This window comes from Hyperolius riggenbachi, chromosome 3 (genome assembly GCF_040937935.1).
Source record: "Hyperolius riggenbachi isolate aHypRig1 chromosome 3, aHypRig1.pri, whole genome shotgun sequence".
In the NCBI taxonomy this organism is placed as follows: Eukaryota; Metazoa; Chordata; class Amphibia; order Anura; family Hyperoliidae; genus Hyperolius; species Hyperolius riggenbachi.
Window position 1 is genome coordinate 176,927,847 of NC_090648.1, and position 18,902 is coordinate 176,946,748.

Consider the following 18,902-nt stretch of genomic DNA (forward strand, 5'->3'; position numbering starts at 1 on the left):
ACCCCGGCTCGACAATCACTTGCACCTGGCAGGAGGCACGGATTTGAGCTGTAAAGCAGCGGGCTAGAGCGCTTGAATAGCTCTGCTCCCCTTCTTATGTTCAGATGCTGCAGTCAGATGCCATTGGCCCACCCACCATATGGTGCCCTGTTCCTTGCTACCGCATCCACCTCCATTTTCAGGCCTTGGAATGAAACCATCTCTCCTGCCTGCCTCCTTCAGCCGAAGTCCTCCCAGGCAACAGCATCCAGCCACCAAAGCAGTGCCAGTGGGTAAGTGACAGCACCATCAGTCACACAGGGCAGCTGCCGGGAGACCTCGAGACCAAGGAGAGTGCAGTTGCAGCAGTCAGAAGTTCACTTCACACACAGCATCAGGACTGGGCCTGTGTCAGCCAGCATAGCGCAGCATCACCAGGCCAGCCACAGTCCAGTACAGCTAAGCAGCTGGTCCTGGTTGGTAATGGTGAGCCACACAGAATCACTGCCTGCAGGCCACAGCATCACTGCCAGCCAGGCCACAGCATAACTGACAGCCTTGCATCAGCATCACTGCCAGGCAGGCCACAGCATCACTGCCAGCCAGGCCACAGCATCACTGCCAGGCAGGCCACAGCATCACCACCAGCCAGGCCACAGTATCTCCACCAGCAAGGCCATAACATCGCTGCCAACCAGGCCACAGCATCACTGCCAGCCTTGCCTCAACATCACTACAAGGCAAGCCACAGCATCATCTCTGGCCAGGCCACACTCTGCCTAGTTATGTCAAATGCTGCCTGTCTGTATTTCTATTGGGGGGGGGGGGGGGGGGAGGCGGCACACTGTCTAAGTATTGATTTTGTGAGGAGGAAACACTGCCTGATTATTTTTTTACTTATTTTTTATTGTTGTTGCAGAGCCTTTGACTAATGCTGCCTAAGGGCCCGGGCACACTATCACATTGCTGAGTAGATTTCAGCAACATGTATCAGTGTATGATGCGCAGGGACATCAGACAATGCATGGAAGGCACTATCTGATGGGCACACTTATGTATTGCACAAAAGTGCGTACTGAAAATGCACTACTGCATGTATTGTGAGAGCAAGGCAGAGCTGTCTCATTCAGTTGAATTGCAACAGAAAACAACATACGTGTACGTGCCAGGAGTTTGTTTAAAACACACAACCATCCTTGTTGCAGAGCAATGTGTTAGTGAGCCCAGGCCCTTAAAGGATACATTTGGGAATTAAAAAAATTTACTCACCTGCAGCTTCTTCCAGCCCCTAGAAGTCTGTTAGGCCCCTCTGTGCATTTCTGCTCTGAGCCTCCGGTCTCCCCTCTGTAAAATTGCGACCAGTGACCGGTTCAGAGCGGAACCGCACCAGAGAACCTAACAGACTTCTAGGGGCTGGAAGAAGCCCCAGGTGAATAAAACTTCTTTTTTTTTTTTAATTCCCAGATGTATCCTTTAATATGACATCTTATAATGCTGTTTATATGCTGTTTGGATTTTTCTTATTAATTAAGGGGGCTTAAGACAATGTTTTGCTGGGCAGGCCCACTGTCTAAGTTGCACGGCTGCTAAGTTCATGTACATTTTGCCCCAACCATTACCACACCCATTTCTCCCCACTACATGGCCGCATGGCATGCAGCTGCACAATGCAAATTGTTATTAACTTGGTGCCCATGCATGCCTGTGCATTCCCAGGATCCTAGCAATGCCCCTGATGAGGGAATCCACTAAATGAGCAGATTGATGCCACACTGGGAAATTCTGCTGTACAGTGGGTAGATAATAGTATAGTAACGATTCTGAATATATCTGACTGGCCAGTATAAAGAAAACTTAAGTGCTAACATAAGTGTGTTTTGCTGTCAGCAAAAAGTGAACTTGCATTTTCACAAAAACATTTCTGTAAACAGTGGCAAAGTGAAATCCCCTGATTTCACCGATATTTAATCTGCAAAAGAACGGTTTAAAGAGGAACTCCAGTGAACATTTTACTGTTGGCAGGTGATGTAGCTGCTGCATGGTTTTTGGCACTTGGAAACAGCTGTAAACAGCTATTTTCCACAATGCAACAAGGTTCACAGACAGAAAACTGCCAAAAGTTTGAACTTTTCTTGTGGGAGGGGCTTCTTGTGGGAGGGGTTTCACCACAATATCAGTCATACAGCGCCCCCTGATGGTCTGTTTGTGAAAAGGAATAGATTTCTCATGTAAAAGGGGGTATAAGCTACTGATTGGGATAAAGTTAAATTTTTGGTCGGAGTTTCTCTTTAAAAAGCACAGTTGTCACTGTGGCCCTGTGCCATAAATATAAGCAACTGTCTGTATTTTATGAGCACCAGGTTCCAACAGTTTAATTGCCAGTGTTCTGTACTGCAAGAATGATTGCAAAACATTGCACTCTACATGGTTTGAAGCTAACTATAAGCAGGCAAATAATTTAACTTGGGTAAACTTGTGAGTTTTTTTAATATTCTATTGACTGGCCAATGTGAACGGTTCCTCTGACGTGTACATTCACATTGGTATTGCCTGAAGTTTGCAGGTGCTTTCGCTGTGGATAGATGCTTTTGGCACATGCTGGCTAGTGCTGCATTTGCTGGGCGTACATTTTAAAACACTGCGTGCTAATTTGGGCGCGGGCATAAACAAACAAAAAAAGACAGGGCCAGTTTACACGGACGCTTGGCGGCATTTACCCCCAAATGTATGGGACTCGTTGGTTTAACATTGCGCGGTTACTGTCGATTACCGTCGATTGCGCAAATGCGGCGTTCTGATTCTAATTTTCCCTGTCGTTTCAGCCGACCCTAGAAGCCACATGCGGCATCTAGGGTTGATTCACTGCTGCATCTTCATGTACCCTTGCTGGGACGAAAACCGCTGATTGCTATGGACGCCGCCAATCGCTGCAGAAAAGCCCCAGAACGAGACGTCGCCAGATCAGACGAAAGGAAAAGCCAGAAGCCACCCATTTGCCCCCCCCCCCCCACCCTGCACCAGAACATGGTCACCCACTAGTTCACATAGCCACAGTTCACATGGTAGCAATGCCACTATTTAGAGCGCACCAGTTTTTGTCCTGCAACAATTAGCTGCTCCATTTTCTGGTAACTTGCAGTCATAGTATTTTATTGACTCATTCCAGAGAGACGACCTATCATCTGCCTTGTAAAAGTCTGGTCTATTGAGTTACTGTTGGAGATATTGCAGTGGACAGAGATTGCCCTATTTACTCACTTCTGTGCAGGGATATAAATTGTCCATCCTTCATCCTGGAAGGAGCACACAAACCCAGTTCCGTGCAATCAGGGTCGACTCGTAGCAATAGGGGTTGCAGAGGTTGCGACTGCATCAGGGCCCTTGGGGCCCTCCCTCAACTTCAGTATTAGCTCTCTATTGGTCCTGTGCTCATAATAATCACTTCTATAGATACTTTGAATAGTAGTAATCATTAACAAACTGTTCCCCATTCCCTTCTTGCACCTCTGACACTGTAGTTGCCATTGGCAGGTTTTGGTGCGCTGTATCAATTGTTATGTATAGACAGCTTGAGGTGCCCCATTGTAAAACTTGAACCGAGGCCCACAGCTCCTTAGCTACACCACTGCGTGCAGTCCTTGACCTGTGACCTGGGCCACCAAATCACGTACCCCTATTAGAATCCTGCCAATCCCTGTGCTGAAATGACCTGATCTGGTGCAGAACATATACATTTCAATTAAATTCCTTTTCTAAAAGCAATTTCCTACACAAATCCCATGCCACTGCAAACCAGACCACCATTTTAACACAAAGATCCTAATTTACTATTGCTTTGGTATAGAATCTAAACCCACAATTGGATTCACTAAATAAAACAGGTCATGCACATATCTCCCATTATGGCACACTGAGAATTCACTATGAGGTCCAAAGCTTCTGCAGTGCTCCAGGCAATGGCTACAGTGAATGCCAGCTGCTGATGCTGTTAATTAAAGGGTTTTTTTCAGGGAAAATGTCTGTATGAAATCCCTGCAAGGTCAAATAAGTCTCATATAAATATTTTAATATTTATTTTATTTTTTACAAGGTAAATAGCATAGCCCCCTACCAAAAGTCGTAACTCCTAGTCCCATCACGCAGGCTGGATGGTCAAGAAGGCGTATTACACTTATAGTAATGACATACATGGCTTTTAACACCAGATGTACCTTACAATGGGGGTGGGGAACCATTGAATTGAAAAGCAGAGGGTAGGAACACACTAGACAGAATCGCATGAGTTTTCCACATAGCACATAGTGGTAAATGCATATGCAATTCTGCCTAGTGTGCTCCTACCCTAAGTCACATTTTGAGGGTAAATTGGAATGGTGCAACAATTTATTGACCTAGTTCCAAGCTGCAGACCATTTGCAGTAAAATTTCAATCAGCTTGGAAAACTAACATTTCATTGGTCATCTGTAGTAGAGATTAGGGACTTCATTGTTGCTTACACATGCTAGGGATGACCAATTGAGAATCATAAATTCAATCTCATATCGAATCGGGCCTTTCTCACTTACCAACGTTTTCTGCAAGAGAGGTCCAGTAAATCACCATGCAGTTGATTTTTCGCCAAATGATCGCAGGCAAAACTAGAAGGTGGTATGGTGCCAAAATGTCGGTGGGAAGTTCGTAATGGGCATCTGCTGGGAAAATAATTTTCTCCCAGGATGCACAGCACGCCCCAGCAGCCAATAAGAACAGATCCCACCAAAGGCAGATACAAAGATGAGTTACACCCCTGCTTAGTTTTGCTGTACAAAAAAAACAAATTGTCCCTCAAAGTGTACCTGAGACCGCCTGGATCCTCCACTAGGCAGCCTAGTAATTTGGCAAGTTAGGAATTCACAGTACATATGAGGCAGTCCGTGCACAGCTTCCTTAATTCACATTTATTTTAACATTGACTTTCGCCAGCAGACATAACAACATGGGATGCAGGTTCACAACATGTGTAAAGCGGAACGATCTGACCTGTATCGAAGACGGGTGCGGGAGTGTGACCAGGGGATGAGAGGACGGCGCAACAGCCGTTTCGCGCCGGTGTGGCGCTTGTTCACGTGTGTATGTGTGGCGCTTGTTCACGTGCGTATGATCAGGACATACGCACGTGAGCAAGCGCCACACCGGCGCGAAACGGCTGTTGCGCCGTCCTCTCATCCCCTGGTCACACTCCCGCACCCGTCTTCGATACAGGTCAGATCGTTCCGCTTTACACATGTTGTGAACCTGCATCCCATGTTGTTATGTCTGCTGGCGAAAGTCAATGTTAAAATAAATGTGAATTAAGGAAGCTGTGCACGGACTGCCTCATATGTACTGTGAATCCCTTGTTGCCTACGTTAGCCTGGATGCACGCCTCCTCACATATATAAAGCACAGAAGTGGAATAGGACGGAGCTTCCATTTAAAGGTGCTGAGACCAATCCATACCCCCATCACTGAGTGCCAGGCACAACAGCTTCTTTTGTGTACTAATTTGGCAAGTTAGCACCAGTCAGTGAGGGCATAGTCTGGCCTTGCACACCCCCCCTTTCCAATTGATGGGAGCATGATGGTGTGTGCGCATGGCCGGGAAGCGCATGTGCAGTGCGCCCAGACTTGCAAAATTACCTGGCCGCCGACCAGAGGATCCAGGCGGCGGAGGAAAACGGTGAGGGACCAATCAGCCAAAAGGGGGCTGGAGTAAGCCCCAGGTATGTATAAAACTTTTTTTTTTTTTTTACTCATCTCAGGTTTACTTTAAGATCAACCAAGACTAGACCTGATCCAGTGAGAGTATAGAAAAAAAAAACTTAAAAAGCATGGGCCAATTAGCTTCATAGCCAGAAAACTACCTTCCTGACTCCAACACGGTAAACAGAGAAAATCCGCTGGATCAACGTTCTGCTATTTATTACTGGAAATGTATGTAGTTCTCTATATTTCGCCTTGTAAATATCTCTCCTGATATCTGACTGAGAAGAAAATGCCAATTTGTTTTGAAACAGGTATTCATTTCAATACATTCTCAACAAAGAGAATGTAAAATAAGTTCTCAACAGGAAACCAGTATAAGTGCAAGTGCATACACAGTCTCATACACAAACACAGACTGTCAGCCTGGCAGCCCCATCCCCCACCCTCCATCCAGCACCAACATACCCTGTGTGTTCCTGTGAGCTACAGCTAAACCTAGCGCTCTCATTGTGCATTCACTCTGTTTTATGGTTATTGGGCAGCAGAGGTCGTGTACAGATCATTAAATCTATTGGCGAAATAATCTGTTCCATACAACCAACACCTATATATTATATATTACACTGTGTCTGCTCTTTACTGTGTGTGTATTACTGGGATGTATAGATTTCCTTGTGTATTCGAGCATATCAGGAATGGACGCAATCCATGAGAACGTGCAATCTTGCAGTTATACCTTGAAGAAACAATATATTCATCTAAAATATCCTGTTGGGTTTTTTGTTTTGTTTTCTTGAATGAGGGCGGCTTTGTGTTGCAGAGCAGGAGTGCTGATACAAAAGCTTTAATGAAAAAGGTACTGCATTGTCCCTGACTCTGAGCTGCTATACATATGTTAATTTAAGCAATGCCAATCTGTTAGCATTTTCTACAAGTGAACTTTATTTTCAGCCTATTGAAGTTGACAGAGGTTTTTTTTTATCCCTCTAGTCTTTCCTTGAACCTTTCTGACCCTCTCTGCCACTAAAATTAATGTCAGGCCAGTGAATAATCCGCCTGCTCTTACATTACATTTTTGTAGTCAGGATATGTCTGAGTGCAGAGAGGGGAGAATGCCTGTATGTTCTCGGGATCAGATTTCTGTTTCTTGAAGGATTGTGGCGTACATGACCATTGTGTGAACTGAACCCAAGGCAAGCATTCAAATATATATATATATATATATATATATATATATATATATATATATATATATATATATATATATATATATATATACACATATATATATTTATAGTGCTGCCCATAATTACTCATACCCCTGGCAAATTTTGACTTAAAGAGAACCAGAGACGAACAACATAATACATTTATTCAGGCGCCGGCGAGACGGAGAGGAGTCCCCGCGGATGAGTACAACTGACCGCGTCTGGCGGAAGTGACGGGTGAAAGAGGCGGCGGAGAACAGCGGCGTGGGAGCAATCCATGCTGATGGGCTGGAGAAAGCCCCAGGTACGTATAAATCTATTATGTGTTTCGTCTCTGGTTCTTTTTAAAGTTACTTTTATTAAACCAGCAAGTAATTTTTTTGGGGGGAAATGACATACAGTAGGTGTCTCTCAAAAGGTAATAATGCGATGTACAAGAGCAATTTTTGTGGGAAAAAAACATTTCTCAGCTTTTATTTACATTTGAGCAGAAAGTGTTCAGTCCGATGTGATGATGCGCAGGGTGCGTGCCAGGGGTGCAACGCGCTACTTTAGCCGAAGTCGCCAGATTACTGGAGCTGCCAGCTGGACCACGGAAGAGATGAAGAGGATGCCAGGGGACCTCGCAGGCTACGGGGTGTGGAGGAAGCCCCAGCTCACCTATCTGCGCTGGCGTGCATCCTCCTGTGACCCGCGTCTTCTCTCCATTACAGCCGGGAGCCTGCACCCCATGACCCGACGGCCACAAGGTCACAGGGTATAGATGTTCCGGTGGTGATGGAGAGAAGACACAGAAAGGCCATGCCAGTGGAGAGGTGAGCTTAAAGGATACCAGAGCACAAATTAATAAGAGAAACGGGGGGGGGGGGGGGAGCAGGCATATATGGTGAGCTGTCCTGATGCTCACTTAACTCCGGTCAGCCTTTTCAGCCAATCAAAGTATTGTATTAGTGGGTACCTTACAGGATGCAAACCATTTCATTTCAGCTGTTCTGTATATAACCAGACATTGCGCTGCTTTCAGTACCACATTTTAGCATTTGTTATTACAAAAATAAGTATGCAACAGAAGTGGTGGCGCTTGTGGAGCTTATTATCTCTTAGTAAAATTTGGAGGTATGCAAGGAGACATTCTCTAAAAACGTATGAGTAACAACGTGTTAATCAGATTTTCAAACAGAATGGATGATTTAGCAATGTTATTAAAGTAGAAACAAGCAAAACTGAAAAAAAATGGCCTGAATATTTTAAAAACTGTTTTCAATTAGGTGGCAAATGTTTACAACCCTTACCTGGGCCATATCAGACCATCTTCAAAGTTTTCTGGATCACAGAGGATCTCCAGCCCTAGAGAACCTTTTAGGAGGTCAGTTCCTAATTTGGGGTACAACCCAGTAGAGGTTTGCAAAGTTTTGCCATCTAACAGCAAATTTCAGGAACATAATTTAATTTATTAAAAAAAGAATACTCACTGACTTGGTAGACCCAAGCTTTGGACAGGTGCAGTTAAGGAACCACTTCTCATGCCATCACATAATAGCTGAAATGACCTGAATAAGGAGAAAAAAATGTGTAGTTTCCATCATTCAGCTACAGATTTCCTGATTTAAACCCAACGTATCCTACCTAATAAAAGTACAGGTGTCTGCATCCACCTGTGTCCATGTGTGCCGCTACATGCAGTGTGTGTGCACGGGTGGGGGGGTGGGGGAGGGGCTGCTGATGATTGCAGGTCCACAGTCTGGTGTGTGCTCTTTCACTGGGAAAAAAGGTTGCCAAGCATGGATGCGTTCAGGTGCAACCATCTCAAGACATAAATCTAAATATCGTCTATCTAATAGCTTAGTAGTAAAATTGCTCACGTGTTACCCTAATTTGTGACAGACACATGCAGGTAAAGCTGGCCATACACTGGCCCGATTTGCGGCCGTTTCGACAGCAGATTCGATCACTGGGATCGAATCTGCTGCCAATCGTTCGCGCTAAACGCACCCGCTGATCCGATTTCCTCCCGAAATCGGATCGGTCCGTCGATCGCGCCGTGCGGAAAAATACCATCGATCGCCCGCGGGTAGGGAGCGCGTCGCTAGCGGCGTCCGATCCGATCAGGTATACATTACTTGACGCTGGCTCCCGGGCATCTTCTCCGCGTCTTCTCCGCTCTGTTCCTGCTTCCATCCCAGCGTACATTAACTTCCTGTGTCACTGCAGTGACCAGGAAGTTCAAATAGAGGGCGCTTATTTTTAAACTGGAATTGGTAAAACTGAGAAATAAATGTTTTTTCTATTTTTTTCTTTGTTTTCCCATTAAAATTCATAGAAAACAAAATTGTTTGAGGGGAAAAAATGGCATACAATGAAAGCCTAGTTTGTCTTGAAAAAAACAATATATATTTCATTTCTGTGTCATAAGTAGGGATAAAGTTATTTCTGATTAAATAAGGACATAGCTAAACTGTCAAAACTGCTCTGGTCCATAAGTAGGAAAAAAGGTCTGGATGTGAAATGGTTAAAGCGGATCCGAGATGAAAAACGAACTATAACAAGTAACTTGTCTATATATCTTATCTAAAGTTTAGATAGTTTACACAGCAAATCTAGCTGCAAACAGATTTAATAGAAAATGATTATTTCTTCCTGTGATACAATGACAGCAGCCATGTTGTTTGTAAGCATTACACAGAGGCAGGCTTATCTGCACCATCAGCACTCAGACTGTGATAAAAACCTATTCCCCCCTCCTCCCCTCTGCCTCTGAAATCAATGGCTAGTAACACCTCCTCCCCCTGCCCAGACTGAGCTCCCATGAGCCCTTGCTACTGCCAAGGCTCTCTGAAAACCAGTGGGCGTGGTTTATTTAGTTTATAGGGAAGTAGAGTATTAAAACAAAAACAAAAAAGTATTTGGCTTGAGGAATGCCCTATAAACAATAGGAAAGCAACACAATTATGCAGTGAGTAAAAGTTCACCTCAGATCCACTTTAAAGTAGCAATATATATGAAAAAGAAAGCTTTAACCAGTTCACCCCCAAGGGTTTTTATCCTAACGGACCAGAGCAATTTTTAGTTGTCAGCGCTCCTCCCTTTTATTCCCTAATAACTTTATTACTACTTATCACAAGAAAATGATCTATACCTCGTTTTTTTCGCCACCAATTAGGCTTTCTGTGGATAGTACATTTTGCTAAGATTTTTTTTATTCTAAATGCATTTTAATGAGAAAAACAGGAAAAAAAGAAAAAAAATCATTATTTCTCAGTGTTCAGCCTTTATAGTTTTAAAATTAAACATTCTCCTGTGGATAAAACAAACACGTTTTATTTGCCCAGTAGTCCCGATAATTAAACCGTTTAGATTATGTCCCTACCACAATGTATGGCGACAGTATATTATTTTGAAATATAAGTGGTTATTTTTCTGTTTGTTCTGGCCATAATTACAAGCCCCTATGTAATAAATTAAAATTAATTTTCCCCCATAAAATATAGAATAAAAAAAGCTGAGTCCCTAAGGCAACTATTTTTTTTTTTTTTTTAAGCTGATTTTTTTTTTACAAGTGTTTTTTTTGGGGGGGAGGGTTGGAAGTGTAATTTTATTAATGATGTGTATATACTTGAAAATGTATGTATTTTGTAGGTGTGTTATACTTTTTGGCCACAAGATGGTGCTAGTGAACACTCATAGGACGTGTTCACTTTTTTTTTTTTTTTTTACACACTTTATTAAACTGTTACATTTCCTGTTTATGTGAATGGACGTAGCCGCTGTTCGCGGTCACGTCCATTCACTCCAGGCACTGCGATTGGGTAGAGGACTGTTCAGTCCTCTTCCCCAATCGCCCAGCACGGGATCCCGACGGTAATGGCGGCGGTAGCGGCGGACACACGGCGGTAGCAGCGGCGGGAATGCGCGACGTATTAAAACGTCATGTTGCTGTTAATAGCGGTAAGCATGACGTTTTAATACGTTAGGATGGCGGTAAATGGTTAAATATTAACATTTAAAGTGAACATTCTTATACTCGGACAAAAGGTTGTTGCTCCAAATAGATAAAATCCAACTTTGGGTAAAAAAAATTCTCAAAGGAGGTCTTCATTTTTAAAATGCTCTCAGAAATTGTTGTACAAAGTAGTGTTTAGACTAATGTTTTCCAGAAAAAGAGGAAATCGCAGGTACTTGGTTGGATCTTGGAACTCAACTCAACTCTGTAAACAGGAAAGAATATTAATTTTAGCTGAATCTTTAGCATGGCATTGCAAACTACAATTAGTTTCCAAATTTTGCAATAGCCTTTATTGGTTGAGTTTCTTCTACTTTTTTGGAGAATAAATAACTTTACCTCTACAGCTTCAAGTTAATTAAAATGTAGATTTGCTGAATTTGTATAGAAGATCTGCTCTTTGGACAGGAGATCCCCTGACAGCAGAAGCTCTATTGGTAGCATTTGAGATATTTCAAGAAATAGAGCAAATCATAGTCTTCTTAGCCAGTACGGTATTATGGCTATTGCTTCTGAGCTCTTGAACTTCAGCCTACGTTATGCTGGGTACACATGATGCGCTTTTTCAGTCGATTTCCAGTTCGATCAATTTTCGATTAGTTTTTTTCGCTCGATTTCCCGCTCGATTCTCTTATCTTTATTATGAATTTGCATTCACTTCTATGAGAAATCGAGTGGTAAAACGATCGAAAGTAATATCGGACATGATGGAAATGATCAATCGAATGCATATATCGACCTCAAAAATGCAACGTTTGTACCTAGCATAAGAACGCTGAATCTACTCCTGCTGAATTTACATACAGGGACTAAACATAACTTTAAAAAAAAATAAAAATGTAATATTGTGATTTGTTGCAATTGGACAACATCAAAGTTGGACTAATTGGTGAAATACTTTGGTCGTCAATGCCAATCTTATATTGTCCACTTTGTTCCTGGAGAGAAAGTTTGAATGTTCTCCCTTTGTGGAATTTACAATGTCCTTAGATGATCTGAATGCTTTTTGACCCAATTCCTCATTGGAGATATCATTCTCAAAAGAGTTTGCCCCAAAGTGTATCTAAACATAAGATACTGCCATTTTGTTGTCAGGCATAAGAATTGCCTTCTAAAGGATTCCTGATTTTAGGGGTTTTTAAACTTAAAACAGCATTGAGCACCCCAACCTCAATGAATGTTATGTTATGAATTGTTATGATCGTTTAATGGTCAGGAACAAAAGATGTGCAGTTTGTCAATTTGTTCTTGCACCAAAGTAGTGTTTTTTTTTCTTCATATGGGGTTTTAGAGTCACTTTCTAATAAAAAAACACTTTTTCCACCGATGAAGAAAAACTATTTGTAATGTTCTTATTTACTACCAGCTTCATTTCACAAGTGGTATGGTGATAGTTAGTGTGCCTACAAGATGCAGACACGGTCTAAATACATTTTCACCATCAAAGGGGATCTTACATTAGTTTCACATGAATGTCTGGTCAGCTGCCCACTGCTTTAACCATAACACTCTCCTAGCTGTATTCAAGAATAACACTGATTACCCTTTCACAATCTGTTGCGTCTTCCCTAAAGCCGCATCTACACGAGTAGATGCGGCCGCGATGCTCCTTATCAATCAAGCCGCTGATGCGGCTCGATTGATAAGATCCGACAGGACGGATCTCCGCACCGCCGATTCCCTGCTCGATCCCCGCGAGGGGACAATGGCAGGGAATCGTGCAGGAGATAAGCGGCGCCGGCGGGGACGAGCGGGGAATCGAATGCGGCGCATGCGCGGCGAGCGGGGACGCGGCGGGCACGCGGAAGAGGCGATCCAGCGGCTAATCGAGCCGCCGGATCGCTGCAATGTCCCATGGTGTAGATGGGGCTTAACACATTCTGAAGCAATTGTTAAATCTTGTAACACCAATAAGATATTATTATGACCATCCACTTTTACTGTGTCTTCAGTTTATTTCAGTCCACGATGTTAGGGCCTTTGCTATGAAACTGTACATGGGCCATCAAAAGAACATAATTCAATCTTAATATTGATTGTTTAGGCCCACTAACAGAAGTAAAGCTGCTTTCCAATCAATCAGATTAATGTAATTGATCCGAAAACTGGATCAATGGGATCTATCTTACGATCAAATCTGAGAATCGGTCGTCTAAAGAGTTGTATCATTGATGGCCACCTTTAGATGGTAATCAAATCTTAAATAGATATTAATCAGTTTGTTTGAAACCATCTGCTGCAATATCTGTAAGAGCTGAGACATTAAAATTGCCTCAATTCACTAAGCTTTATCAAACACTTTATCAAACGTTTGATAATTTACCTCATGAGTAAATTTTGAATTCACTAAGGTGTTATAAATTTATCGAATGTTTTATCGATAAAACGTTCAATAAATCTATAACACCTTAATGAATTCAAAATTAGTTTTAACTCATGAGGTAAACTATCAAACGTTTGATAAAGTGTTTGATAAAGCTTAGTGAATTGAGGCCATTGTTTCAATTAGTATTGATACCTGTCCTTTTTTTTTTCTTCTTTTTTTGTACCACGGCCATCTTTACTCCCCCTCCACCACCCCTTCTCCTATTGGGTCAGAGAATTGTGAGGACACAGTGCTACACTTCAATGACACAGAAGAAAATAAATAAATGGAATACAAAGATAGACACACACAATTTATCATATATAAATAGAGTATATTGCATATGTACACATGTTAGTTACACACATACATAGTATATGTACAAATGTTATGGATTACACACACTAGTACTCCAATAGAATATGCAGGTCTGAGTGCTCCAGAGAGGAACAGCACACATGCATTCATGGAGTCTAGCACGGACGCCCAGTCCTTTTAATTATTTAGGTAGGAATGCCTCTGCCCACACAGAACATGATTGATATGTTAGGTTTTTATTCACAGCAGCCAGAATGCAATGCACTTTCACCCGTTAACTTGCAGTCTGATATGTTATGGCCGTCACCCAGGGCCGGATTTCTGGCGAGGCCACAAAGGCCTGTGCCTTGGGTGATAGCTGGCCAAGAGGCGCCTTTACATGGAAGAGGGTTTGCTGCATATGCAAAAAGAGGATGCAAATGGAATATAGAGGTTGCACATAAGGATCAACATATGGAAAGAGGGAGCTGCTGTCCAAGGGACCTATATACTGTATAACTGAAGGGTGCTGCTATACATTAATGGAAGAATGGGAGGGGGATATTACACATAGAAAGGGAGCTGCAAGAAAGTTGGCCTTGGGGCAGAAAAAGTATAAATCTGGCCTTGCTGCCTCCATGTGAGAATACCGAGCCCTAGGACTAATGACCCGGATTTCAACGGTGCTCAGGAAAAAGATAAAGAAACAAGTTAAACATAGTAGACCACATAAGTAAACCAAGGCAATCAGTGAATGAAGACACATTACACTCGCTGACCTAAGAAATTCTCTATTTGGACTATATTTGATGATGTTTCAAATTCAGCATAGAGACACCACAGAAAAAAGGATAAAACCTATGTGGATGTTATCTTATGCATTTAGGAAAGAAAAAGAAGTAATACAAAATATGGTCTCTACAAAGAGGATAGAAAATGGTCTCTACAGAGTGGATAGAAAAAATGAATGACCTTTGTCCTGAACATGAAAAACTTATGTAGAAGATTAGTCCTGTTAGGGTTGAAAGGAGGCGGAGTCATCCTATCAGTGTGCTGCCATGAAGGCACTAGGGAAAGTGCTTTTCTTTGCAAATGCTGCAATCCCGCACTTGTAGGAGAAATTGGCCATGTCTAGTAGCTAACATAAAACACACACACATACAGTATAGTATACTGTAGCTCAGCATTTAAGCTGAGCTTTTACAAGTTTTACTTGCGGTCCTTCATTGCTAAGAACACTGGAGCTGCGTGTAATGGTTCTTCTAAGAATGCATTAGCACATGTTCTGTGTGACAAATACAGACTACTTGTGAAATAGCACTAGCAATAGAAGTACATGATAGCAAATAATGGCAGCACGTTCAATAGCTAAGAACATTATAGTATAGGCTAAAAAATAACTTAATAGCTTCTAGTGGTTTCCTCACTGTTTATTATGTACATGAAACGTACTATATTTGAGGAACTGTCAGAATATTTTATGGATCTACAAGTCAACAAATCAGATTTTTTTTTTTTTTACAAACATTAGCTATTTAGTTATCAAGTCTTCTGTATGCAGTTATTGCAAGTTATATATGCTCGAACAATCATTTTTGATTGACAGAAGACTTCATAATACAAGCTTACTGTATGCAGTGTAGATCACATTTGTTTTGCTTATAATATGCATTTGTACATGTTCTTAAAGGACTCACGAGGTGAAAATGATTAGCAATCATTACTTACCTGGGGCTTCTTACAGCCCCTAGCTATCTTCTTGCCCCGGGTCCATTGCCACAGCTCCAGTGCTCGCCGCTGTCCCACTGGCCACCCATGAAGCTTGGTGACCAGTCGGCTCTTCTGTGTATGTGTGGGTGCATGCCCACATCATTGGGCACGTACTGCACCTGCGCAGACTAACTGTATGCGCCTTATGACGTAGGCACTTGGCTGGCCATGTGCGCCCGCACATGCGCAGAAGAGCCGACCTGCCAACAGGTCACCGAGTTTCATGTGCGGCCAGCAGGACAGCAGGTTGCACCAGAACAATATGCATAGAGCTGTGAACAGATAATACAGTGCCTTTCATGTGATGTTTTTAGTAATGTAGTATCAAGTAATCTACCGTTTTGTTAGTTGCTATGGAGTGGGGAGGAAGGCCAATGACAAGGCGCATGAAGGAATGGGCAGAGTGAGTAGGAGACCAGTGCTCTCGTCCTCTGCTCGGCTGAGATGATCCACCAGGCAGAATGCTTTCCAATGCATTTAGGGGTATTGGGGAATGCTGTACACATGCTAGAATTATCTATCATGTGTGCAGGGCCTTAAGTAAACACCCTATAAAGGGAACCTGAGGTGAGAGTGATATGGAGGCTGCCATGTTTATTTCCTTTTAAACAATACCAGTTGCCCGGCAGTCCCGCTGATCTTTCTGGCATCGTTGGTGTCTGAATCATTCACCTGAAACAATAATGTGGCTAATCCAGACAGACTTCAGTCAGAGTACCTGATCTGCATGCTTGTTCCGGATTTATGGCTAAAATTATGATCAAGAGGACAGACAGGCAACTTGATTTTTTTTTAAAAGGAAATAAATATGTCAGCCTCCATACAGTATCTCTCTCACTTCAGGTGTCCTTTAATAACTTGGACCACCATATATACAAGGATCACCCAGAAAATGTTTTCATTTAATCAATAAAGAAAACATTTTATTTCTTTTATTTTAGGCACAGTGCACCTGATCCAATTCAGTTTTTCTCGTACGTTTTTTGCTAGGTCATATTTTCACGTTATCAATAAAATGCAGCAATTAATTTTGGTCACCTCCATACACCTGGTAATTTGGTGCTGCATAGATTACAATGGTAATAGTGGCTATAGCAGCAACTAGTGTTTCATTTGGGCAGCGGAGGCCAAACGTGAGGGATTGGGCTTATCCTCATGTATATATGGTAGGTATAGGAGCATTGGACAATGGCTTCTGCAGGCGTATTCACAAATCCTTTCATAGACACAATATATGACATAGAATATAACAATACTGTATTTTAAAAGCTGAGGTTGTAAACATTGTTACCACTACAAATTTACAGTTTGCTGGTCTGCTTTATGCAAATTTAGTTGTTTTCTTTCCACATTGGCCTCAATTCACTAAGCAGTTTAGACTAGTCTACTGATGGTTTGGTGTAATGTTTTAAGCCCCGTCTACACGGGGAGAGGTTGTAGCGATCCGGCGGCTCGATTAGCCGCCGGATCGCCTCTTCCGCAGTCCCGCCGCGTCCCCGCTTGCCGCGCGTGCGCCGCATTCGATTCCCCGCTCGTGCCCGCTCGTCCCCGCCGGCACCGCTTATCTCCCGCACGATTCCCTGCCATTGTCCCCTCGCGAGGATCGAGCAGGGAATCAGCGGTGCGGAGATCCGTCCTGTTGGATCTTATCAATCGAGCCGCATCAGCGGCTCGATTGATCAGGAGCATTGCGGCCGCATCTACGCGTGTAGATGCGGCTTTAGACCTGTTTTTAGAGCTGGTCTAAAACATTTGGTAATTAGGTTGGAAAAGCAGGTCAAATTATCAAAAGATGCAATTCACAAAGGCATGCCCACTTTTTCTGACAGAGATTAGACCAGCTGATTACTGACGGTAAAGTACTTCTGTGAGGTATGTTAGACATGAGGATGGAACCTTTTGAGTTAATTATGCAGGAGTTTAATTGTATCCAGAGGAGAGCTCATCAGAGGAGAAGGATGTCAGTCATAGCTACTCATTTGTGAATTGCATCTTTTGATCATTTCCCCTGCTTTACCGACCTAATTACCGAATGTTTTAGACCAGGTCTAAAAACAGGTCTAAAACATTCAGTAATTATTAGTGAATTCCCTTTTGATGTAACTGATTTACACCAAACCATCAGCAGACTAAAAACCATCAGTAGACTAGTCTAAACTGCTTACTGAATTGAGGCCTATCCAGTAAGAATAAGAAACTACATTGTAAACAGTACTGTTTAGTCAAGACCAAGGAGCCGTTTTTGAAATGACTGTTGGCAAAGTGCATAAATCACAGGCCTCTTTGTCTTATGACACTGGTGCTTTGGATTTAACTATACTAATAGCAAGCACTTTCAAAATATGCCTAAATAAGATGGGAGTATTATTAAGGTCACATAGTATATTTGCTGGGAAAAGGTGTGAGGGGAAACCCATTTTCACATCTGTTTGCAAGATGTTTAGCATGCTTGACTTACATTTCAAGCTTCATTACATTCACTGTAACAATTTCTTTTTTTTTAAAGATTTTTATTTTTTGAAAAAAGTTTTTGTTTAACAATAGTAACAAAAAGACACAAAGCGCTTCACATCGCGCCCGAAATTCACATGTTTTACAAAAACCAGGTGACCAACCAGCGTCACCATGCCAGTAATTACAGGGCGCAATGAATATATCTAAAACATTTCAGCTAAAACAGGTAATCTATTTTAAATGACAATGAGAAATTAACAATAACATCGCTTCTCTATAACACATGGCTGCCCCCATGTGTATGATTTGGTAAACCGGAGAGGTTTCCACTTAGGTTTCAATATTTCTGGTGCACCTGAGGCCCAGAGGGAACATACACTCAGGATACACCCTCCTAAGACATCTCGGTTCAAGCTGTCCGGGTACATTCATTTCCCTGTTAGAGCTGGTTCAAAACAAAGACAATACAAGACAGGACAGAAGACAACACAAGTACAGTAAGAAGAAAAGAAGAGAAAGAGAGAGAAGGTCCGGCCGGCCCCAAATGTGCAGGGAACCACAGATGCCTGTATAAAATTTTTGGTTTCAAAGAGTCTCCATCATATCTTATATAAAACAAGACGCTCACACTATGCCAGGGTAGTGGGATGGGGGGTGTGTTAATTCCCCATTCTATTTTTATATTCATCAGATTCAGTAAATTCAAACCAAGGTCTCCATGTTTTCAAGAACTGTTCGTTTTTTGAATAGATTGTGTGTGATAGGTCCTCCATGCGTTCGGTTGCTTTAATCTCGAGCAGCCATTCAGCTATTGAAGGGGCCTGGGGTGACTTCCAATGTCTGGCGATAATTATGCGGGCCGCATTAATCAAATGTTTGGAAAGGGATTTCTTATATTTCCCAAGTGTTCTTGGTGTGTTATGTAGAAGATAATAGGCAGGATCTTCGGAGGCCTCGACCCCAGTTACCTGCGTGATAATGGTCTTTATGGCATCCCAGAATGGGCCAAGGGCTGGGCAGCTCCAAAATATATGTATCAGGGTTCCCGTATGTGTCCCGCATCTCCAGCATAAAGAACTGGACTCAGGCAAGATTTGATGTAAC

The 18,902-nt window shown here is 42.5% G+C and overlaps 1 long non-coding RNA gene across 2 annotated transcripts in view; it reads right to left on the reverse strand.

The window, feature by feature from the left end:
- LOC137561236 (uncharacterized) overlaps nt 1-18,902 on the reverse strand; it is a 121,679-nt gene that overhangs the window by 44,848 nt on the left and 57,929 nt on the right. For both annotated transcript variants that reach the window (XR_011029937.1, XR_011029936.1), the window contains exon 2: nt 8,385-8,462. This is a non-coding gene — a long non-coding RNA (uncharacterized lncRNA). The remainder of the gene's footprint in view (nt 1-8,384; nt 8,463-18,902) is intronic.